At 38.1% G+C, this 9,386-nt stretch overlaps 1 long non-coding RNA gene across 1 annotated transcript in view; it reads right to left on the bottom strand.

Moving 5' to 3' along the window:
* Positions 1–3,512: 3,512 nt before the first annotated feature.
* The window catches only part of LOC125141004, a 275,689-nt gene continuing 269,815 nt past the window's right edge, over positions 3,513–9,386 (bottom strand). The window contains exon 5 of the long non-coding RNA XR_007140327.1: positions 3,513–3,649. This is a non-coding gene — a long non-coding RNA (uncharacterized LOC125141004). The remainder of the gene's footprint in view (positions 3,650–9,386) is intronic.

Below are 9,386 nucleotides of genomic sequence, written 5' to 3'. Positions count from 1 at the left end.
TTAACAGAGTGTGAACTCTTCTGTGGCTCGTGTTAAGAGTGTTAAAATGCAGCCGTTTTGGCTTTGGACCAGACTGCGGCGTTTAATCCATTAGCGTAATAGACGTTTTAGCCCATTTTGTAAAACATGTTTTCAGGAGAATCCGTGTAGGCCGTCATAAAAAAAGACAGCCGGTCACTTGAAAGCCATAAAAAGCAATTATTCCTTTGTAATGCAAGTAGCAGACATCATAAAAGTATAAGTGTAATTGCCATTAATTGCAAAAGGCCAAGCTCTCGTGCATACCTAATGCTCTGGGCACACAGAGATGGGACTCTATTAGCTTTATTAGGATTATGTGTATATATATCATGTTTATAGAGTTAAGTGGAGTTAAACTCTCCAGGACATTCATGGACATTTTAGAATAACCAGATAACAGAATCACCTGAACTGTACTGACACATGACACTGACACATGACACTGACACATGACACGGACACATGACACGGACACATGACACTGACACATGACACATGACACTGACACATGACACTGACACATGACACTGACACATGACACTGACACATGACACTGACACATGACACGGACACATGACACTGACACATGACACATGACACTGACATATGACACGGACACATGACACTGACACATGACACTGACATCACAAGCATCACAGGCATCACAGGCATAACAGTCACTAGCACAATAAAAACCTACTGACAGAAAGACAGAAAGATAGACAGATATACATTCTTTTCTAAGATGGTGCTTAGTAATAGAGTTCTTTAGAAAATGTACTGTTTGCCTTGTGGAGTATCCATCCATCTATCCATCTATCCATCCATCTTAACTCTATAAACATGATGGTGAAGCTACTTAACTCTATAAACATGTTGGTGAAGCCACTTAACTCTATAAACATGTTGGTGAAGCCACTTAACTCCATAAACATGTTGGTGAAGCCATTTAACTCTATAAACAGGTGAAGCCACTTAACTCTATAAAGATGTTGGTGAAGCCACTTAACTCTATAAACATGTTGGTGAAGCCACTTAACTCCATAAACATGTTGGTGAAGCCATTTAACTCTATAAACAGGTGAAGCCACTTAACTACATAAACATGTTGGTGAAGCCACTTAACTCTATAAACATGTTGGTGAAGCCACTTAACTCCATAAACATGTTGGTGAAGCCACTTAACTCTATAAACAGGTGAAGCCACTTAACTCCATAAACATGTTGGTGAAGCCATTTAACTCTATAAACAGGTGAAGCCACTTAACTCCATAAACATGTTGGTGAAGCCACTTAACTCCATAAACATGTTGGTGAAGCCATTTAACTCTATAAACAGGTGAAGCCACTTAACTCCATAAACATGTTGGTGAAGCCACTTAACTCTATAAACATGTTGGTGAAGCCACTTAACTCCATAAACATGTTGGTGAAGACACTTAACTCCATAAACATGTTGGTGAAGCCATTTAACTCTATAAACAGGTGAAGCCACTTAACTCCATAAACATGTTGGTGAAGCCACTTAACTCTATAAACATGTTGGTGAAGCCACTTAACTCTATAAACAGGTGAAGCCACTTAACTCCATAAACATGTTGGTAAAGCCACTTAACTCCATAAACATGTTGGTAAAGCCATTTAACTCTATAAACAGGTGAAGCCACTTAACTCTATAAACAGGTGAATCCACTTAACTCTATAAACAGGTGAATCCACTTAACTCTATAAACAGGTGAATCCACTTAACTCTATAAACAGGTAAAGCCACTTAACTCTATAAACAGGTAAAGCCACTTAACTCTATAAACAGGTGAAGCCACTTAACTCTACAAACAGGTGAAGCCACTTAATTCTATAAACTGGTGAAGCCACTTAACTCTATAAACAGGTAAAGCCACTTAACTCTATAAACAGGTGAAGCCACTTAACTCTACAAACAGTTGAAGCCACTTAATTCTATAAACAGGTGAAGCCACTTAACTCCATAAACATGTTGGTGAAGCCACTTAACTCTATAAACATGTTGGTGAAGCCACTTAACTCCATAAACATGTTGGTGAAGCCACTTAACTCTATAAACAGGTGAAGCCACTTAACTCCATAAACATGTTGGTGAAGCCATTTAACTCTATAAACAGGTGAAGCCACTTAACTCTATAAACAGGTGAAGCCACTTAACTCTATAAACAGGTGAAGCCACTTAACTCTATAAACAGGTAAAGCCACTTAACTCTATAAACAGGTAAAGCCACTTAACTCTATAAACAGGTAAAGCCACTTAACTCTATAAACAGGTGAAGCCACTTAACTCTATAAACAGGTGAAGCCACTTAGCCTACGGTACACGTGTTTGGACTGGAGGAGGAAAATGGGGAACTCAGATTAAACCACTGATGCATGGGAACAACTCTTTCCTTGAGCGAGAGGAAATTCAGCTAACCACCGAACATCATTAAAATAGAATTATGTGTCTTAATACTCCTATAAAATTCCCCCAAATTCTATTATTCTCTGGTTTACTTACAGACATACTGAACCTTTTGTACAGTAATAGTGCTGAGGTTCTCTTGTGTAGCTGTATGGGAGCAATTGGGAGCATGCAGACAGTCCCTCTCTCTCTCTCTCTCTCTCTCTCTCTCTCTCTCTCTCTCTCTCTCTCTCTCACACACACACACACACACACACACACACACACACACACACAAAAAGCCCACACAACAAGGCCAGCCCTGGTCACTAGGAATCATGGGTAAAACTGCGACCATTTGCATCCTTACTCAGGTTATATATAACAGACACCACTTTTTGTATAGACACCAACAGACCAAATAAAAGACACCGCAGCACCGTTGCAGTACTCTCAGTACTATTTAGTAGCAAGTTAATAACTATGTAATAACTAGTTAATTAACAGATAATCAATACCCCAGAGATCTAAATCTGATTCGTACAGTATCTTTTTTCACATAGCCGATATTTCGCACTCCGTATCTCTGGATGCGTCCCGTAACTCTACAGGAAACAGTAAAGAGTACAGAGCTGCTAGAAAAGCGAATGTGTCTCTAAGAGCGAGCGCTTCCTACTCAATCATTTGCTAATTGGCTTACTCGCAGCGAAATCACTACACTCTGCTAAAGGCTAACCGAGGACACGGGGGAGCTAAACACACTCCGCGTGTAGCGCTGCGTTACCGCTAACATCGCTGACTTCAGAAGAAAGACAGAAAACATTTGTTTTTGGTAGACGTTACTTTCACATCGCATTCTTTCGACAGGACTGACAGGAATTATATACGGTGCATGGCGTCACACCAGACTCCTGCCTCACTATGTACCTGATCATCTCCCTGTCTCTCCCAGTGCATTATGGGTAATAACGATTCTCTAACAGAAGCTCAGATGGAATATTATAGGAATCAATTCTTTTTTTGGAAAGAATGTGTGTAATTAATCAACAATGTATCACACTCGTTATCACCTCACCGTATAAAAAGCCCACAGGCGTGTGAAACGTTCACCTGTTTATCAGTTCTTCCTCACCTGTGGTTCTCGTCTCTGCTCATCGTCCTGCTCAGCTCCACCTCTCCGTTTTGGTGATGATAACACAACACCGCTTTATCTCAGATCTGAGAGAGAAAGAGAGAGAGAGAGAGAGAGAGAGAGAGAGAGAGAGAGAGAGAGAGAGAGAGAGAGAGAGTTAGAGACGCTCTACACACTAAACAATGTGTGTCTGAGGAGAACTGATGGTGAAACTCACAGTTGTCTCTCCATCAGTAAGATGTGAGAAAGGGAGGCAGAGAGACAGAGAGAAATAAAGAGAGATGTTAACAGGTAGATAGAGAGACAGAGACTGAGGAAGAGAGAGAGAGAGAGAGGGAGAGAGAGAGAGAAGCAGATGAAGAGAGAGACAAAAATAGAAGTGATATAGAGAGTTATAGAGAACAGCAGACTATAGAGAAAGAGAGAGAGAGAGAGAGAGAGAGAGAGAGAGAGAGAGAGAGAGAGAGGCAGATGAAGAGAGATAGAGACAAAAATAAAAGTGATATAGAGAGTTATAGAGAACAGCAGACTATAGAGAAAGAGAGACAGAGAGAGAGAGAGAGACAGAGAGAGAGAGAGACAGAGAGAGAGACAGAGAGAGAGACAGAGAGAGAGAGAGAGAGAGAGAGAGAGAGAGAGAGAGACAGAGAGAGAGACAGAGAGAGAGAGAGAGAGAGAGGGCAGGAGAGATGAGGATGTTTTGTTTAGGGAACAAATGCAGAACTCTCTGGTGCAGTAAAATATGATCCTGTACTCATCATTCTGCCTGTCTATCTGTCCGTCTCTCACACACACACACACACACACACACACACACACACACACACACACACACACACACACACACACACACACACACACACACACACACACAGGCTGGTGGAATGAAGTTCTAGACCTCAGCAGCATCTCAAATAAAGCTCTATCACATGATTGACTTGCCCTGAAAGCGAGGTGTGATTGTTGACCTTTAGGCGTGTCCTGAGTGCTGAGCCGTGTGTGATATTAAAGAGCGACACGCACCTCGTCTCGTCCCAAACTCATTTCCAACCGTATCGATTCCTCACACAAATAAAAACCGCACCACAATTTATTTACGTTCCCCGCAGGTATCATCTGTTTAAACATGTTCCTGAATCAGCCAGAGCCGTCCCTCAGGAGAAACACACACACATAAGGTCTGGTTATTATCTCAACTAATGAAAGATAGACCCGTCTTCACACTTTACACACACACACACATACACACACACACACACACACACACACACACACACACACACTCACACACACACACAATAAGCTCTTAACAGACCGCTTTTATGGCTAAACAATCCTGCTCAAACTAATCCTCAACTAAATTTAAACTTAAACCTAAAGTCAACTAAATTTTAATTAGAACCAAAATGTTTTCCCAATCTAAACTTAATCCTAACTAAATCCCGATTCCAAGACAAACCTAAACATCTCCTTCCCCTTCCCAAATTCTGACATTAATCGTAAACTCGGCCTGATCTTAAACTTCACCGGAATCCAGATTTACTCGTATCCTAGACGTTTCCTCAATTTATAACCTAATCCAAAATAATCCTGAATGAACTGTGAACCCAAACATCATCTAATCCTAACATCAACCTCATGCTAGATTCAGCTAATCCTAGTCTAAATTTAGATGCAGATAAATTGTGTGTAGTTACGTTTAAAGTGATTGGGTATAAAATCAAACACACACTTACGCGAGTATCTACACTAGACAACGTTCACACACACTCAGGACACGAACGATGATACGTAAAACCCAGTCAGTAAATCAGAAGTTCGACGTTCCGGCGCTCCGACTCCGCCGATCTTTCCTCTCGCTCGGTTGATACTGCGTCAGAATTAAAAATGCATCAAAGAACGCTTCTACATAATTCATTTTGCTCAGAGATGCGGGATGAAGAAAGAATAACAGCACGTTTCGCACCGAGACGCTCTCATTTAATCAGACTTCTGCCATGTTGAACAATCTGATAAAAAAGTCATTAAGCTAAAAGTTTCAACATCATGTCCTGGGTCAGCAGTCTGGAATTTTAATACCGTTAATCAATTCATTTTACTCCCTTTTATTTCAGAAATTAACGCTAATCAAAGCTGGCATTAATCAGAGAATAATATCCTGCTGAAACCTCCTGCTCGTGTTTCAGAGAAGAAAAAAAAACCTGACTTTTATTGTAAAGGAAATTACTAGTCTTAGTGTGTTTTATTTATTAATTTATTATCATTTTGTTATCATTGTAATTCCTTCCTTATTTTCCTCTTTACTCGTCATCACACCAAAAATAAAAAGCAAACTCACATCATCATCAGCATCATCATCTTCATCATTATTATCATTATTATTATTAGTAGTAGTATGGTAGTAGTGTAGTAGTGTAGTATAGTAGTGTAGTAGTAGTAGTAGTAGTAGTAGTAGTAGTAGTGTAGTAGTAGTAGTAGTAGTGTAGTAGTTGTATAGTAGTGTAGTATAGTAGTGTAGTAGTAGTAGTAGTAGTGTAGTAGTAGTATAGTAGTGTAGTAGTAGTATAGTAGTGTAGTATAGTAGTGTAGTAGTGTAGTAGTAGTGTAGTAGTTGTATAGTAGTAATAATAGTAGTAATAATAGTAGTAGTATACTGTAGTAGCAGTAGTAGTATAGTAATAGTAGTAGTATATTAGTAGTAGAAGTAGTAGTAGTAGTAGTAGTAGTAGTAGTAGTATAGTAGTAGTACAGTAGTAGTAGTAGTATAGTAGTACAATAGTAGTAGCATATTAGTAGTAGTAGTATATTATTATTATTATTATTATTATTATTATTAGTAGTAGTAGTAGTAGTAGTAGTAGTAGTAGTAGTAGTAGTAGTATATTAGTAGTACAATAGTAGTAGCATAGTAGTAGTAGTAGTAGTAGTAGTAGTATATTAGTAGTAGTAGTAGTAGTAGTCGTACTGTAGTAGTAGTATATTAGTAGTAGTAGTAGTAGTAGTAGTAGTAGTATAGTAGTAGTACAGTAGTAGTATATTAGTAGTAATAGTAGTAGTAGTAGTAGTAGTAGTATAGTAGTACAATAGTAGTAGCATAGTAGTAGTAGTAGTAGTAGTAGTAGTACAGTAGTAGTAGTATATTAGTAGTAGTAGTAGTCGTACTGTAGTAGTAGTACAGTAGTAGTAGTATATTAGTAGTAGTAGTAGTAGTAGTAGTAGTAGTAGTAGTAGTAGTACAGTAGTAGTAGTATATTAGTAGTAGTAGTATATTAGTAGTAGTAGTAGTCGTACTGTAGTAGTAGTACAGTAGTAGTAGTATATTAGTAGTAGTAGTAGTAGTAGTAGTAGTAGTAGTAGTAGTACAGTAGTAGTAGTATATTAGTAGTAGTAGTAGTAGTAGTAGTATAGTAGTAGTACAGTAGTAGTAGTATATTAGTAGTAATAGTAGTAGTAGTAGTCGTACTGTAGTAGTAGTACAGTAGTAGTAGTATATTAGTAGTAGTAGTAGTATAGTAGTAGTACAGTAGTAGTAGTATATTAGTAGTAGTAGTATATTAGTAGTAGTAGTAGTAGTAGTATAGTAGTAGTAGTTGTCGTACTGTAGTAGTAGTAGTACAGTAGTAGTATATTAGTAGTAGTAGTAGTAGTAGTAGTAGTAGTAGTAGTAGTACAGTAGTAGTAGTATATTAGTAGTAGTAGTATATTAGTAGTAGTAGTAGTCGTACTGTAGTAGTAGTACAGTAGTAGTAGTATATTAGTAGTAGTAGTAGTAGTAGTAGTATAGTAGTAGTACAGTAGTAGTAGTATATTAGTAGTAATAGTAGTAGTAGTAGTCGTACTGTAGTAGTAGTACAGTAGTAGTAGTATATTAGTAGTAGTAGTAGTATAGTAGTAGTACAGTAGTAGTAGTATATTAGTAGTAGTAGTATATTAGTAGTAGTAGTAGTAGTAGTATAGTAGTAGTAGTTGTCGTACTGTAGTAGTAGTAGTACAGTAGTAGTAGTAGTAGTAGTAGTAGTAGTAGTAGTAGTAGTAGTATAGTAGTAGTAGTTGTCGTACTGTAGTAGTAGTACAGTAGTAGTAGTATAGTAGTAGTACAGTAGTAGTAGTAGTAGTAGTAGTAGTAGTAGTAGTATTTAATACTTAGCATTTTATGTCTAATTCTAAACTATAAATTTCCCTTCCGATTTAAATAATTCTATCTAAATTCTTATTTCACGACAAACCGCCTGTAACCTGATCACCCAACTGTAACCTCTGTAACTGTAACGTGAGACCTCAAATTTAACATTTTATCTTAACCTTGAATTTAATTCTAATTGTAATCATAAATGTAATCTCAATCTTACTCTTAATTCAATTCTACTCTTAATCTTACACTTAAACATAACCTTAAATTGAATCCTAAACCTCATCTTAATTTAATACTAATCTTAGCCTCATTCGAATAAAATAAACTAAACTTGATTTGAACCCGAACATAAAAAAGTATTATTGATAAACTCTAATAAATCTAGAACAGGTGTGACGTGCCCTTGTGCTTCTCCAACCCAGAGCCCTGAAGAACTCCTGATGAACAAGTTTGAGATGTTTGACCACGTCTAAGCTACTAAGAAGAACATAGTATTTACATTTTTGGCCAGACCTGCAAGCAGGATTAGAACAGGAGTAAATTATGACATGTTTATGTTTCATTGTAAAAGTAATGATTTAAAAATGCTGTGTAAGATTAAGAGAAAGTTGTACTGAGGAACACTTGTGCAGCACTTCTCCTCAAACAAATAAGGTAATTGTACTGAAGTGGAACAGTAAAGGTCTTTACGCTCCAATTATGTCACTTAAAGACTTAAAGGTGCCCAATGCTGACTATCCCGAGAGAAATATACAGAAGGACTGATGTGTGTGTGTTGTGTGTGTGTCTGTGGTGTTTTGTGTGTGTGTGTGTGTGTGTGTTGGTTTGTGTGTGTGTGGTGTTGGTGTGTTGGTGTGTGTGTGTGTGTGTGTGTGGTGTTGTGGTGTGGTGTGTGTGTGTGTTTTACTTGTACTTGTTGTTCTGTAGAGTGTATAAAGTCAAGTCAAAGCCTACCTGCATTTATATAATTAAAGTCTGCTCCACACCACACGTAGTACACTAAACACCACACACTATGACACTACACACCACACTGATTACACTAAACACCACACACTAGGACACGACACACGAGGACACTACACACCACACGAGGACAGGACACACCACACCAGGACACGACACACCACACTATTACACTACACACTATTACACTACACAACCACACACATTACACTACACACCACCTTATTACACGACACACCACACTAGTACACTACACACCACACCATTACACTACACACCATTACACTACACACTATTACACTACACACTATTACACTACACACCATACTATTACACTACACACTATACACTACACACCACACTATTACACTGCACTACATTACCACACTATAACACTACACACCACACCATTACACTACACACTATTTCACTACACACCACACCATTACACTACACGACATTACACACTATAACACTACACACCACACCATTACACTGCACTACATTATACACTATAACACTACACACCACACCCAGTACACTACATTACACACTATACTACACACCACGCCATTACACCTACATTACACACTATAACCACTACACACCACACCATTACACTACATTACACACTATAACACTACACACCATTACACTACACATCAGTGATTTGTTAGTGTATGAGGACTGACCCCTGCTCTGACCCTCTAGTTGTGTAGAGAACT

The sequence above is a fragment of the Tachysurus fulvidraco genome, chromosome 4, assembly GCF_022655615.1.
Source record: "Tachysurus fulvidraco isolate hzauxx_2018 chromosome 4, HZAU_PFXX_2.0, whole genome shotgun sequence".
Lineage (NCBI taxonomy): Eukaryota > Metazoa > Chordata > Actinopteri > Siluriformes > Bagridae > Tachysurus > Tachysurus fulvidraco.
The sequence above is the reverse complement of the archived record's forward strand: the minus strand, read 5'-3'. Positions and strand labels throughout refer to the sequence as shown.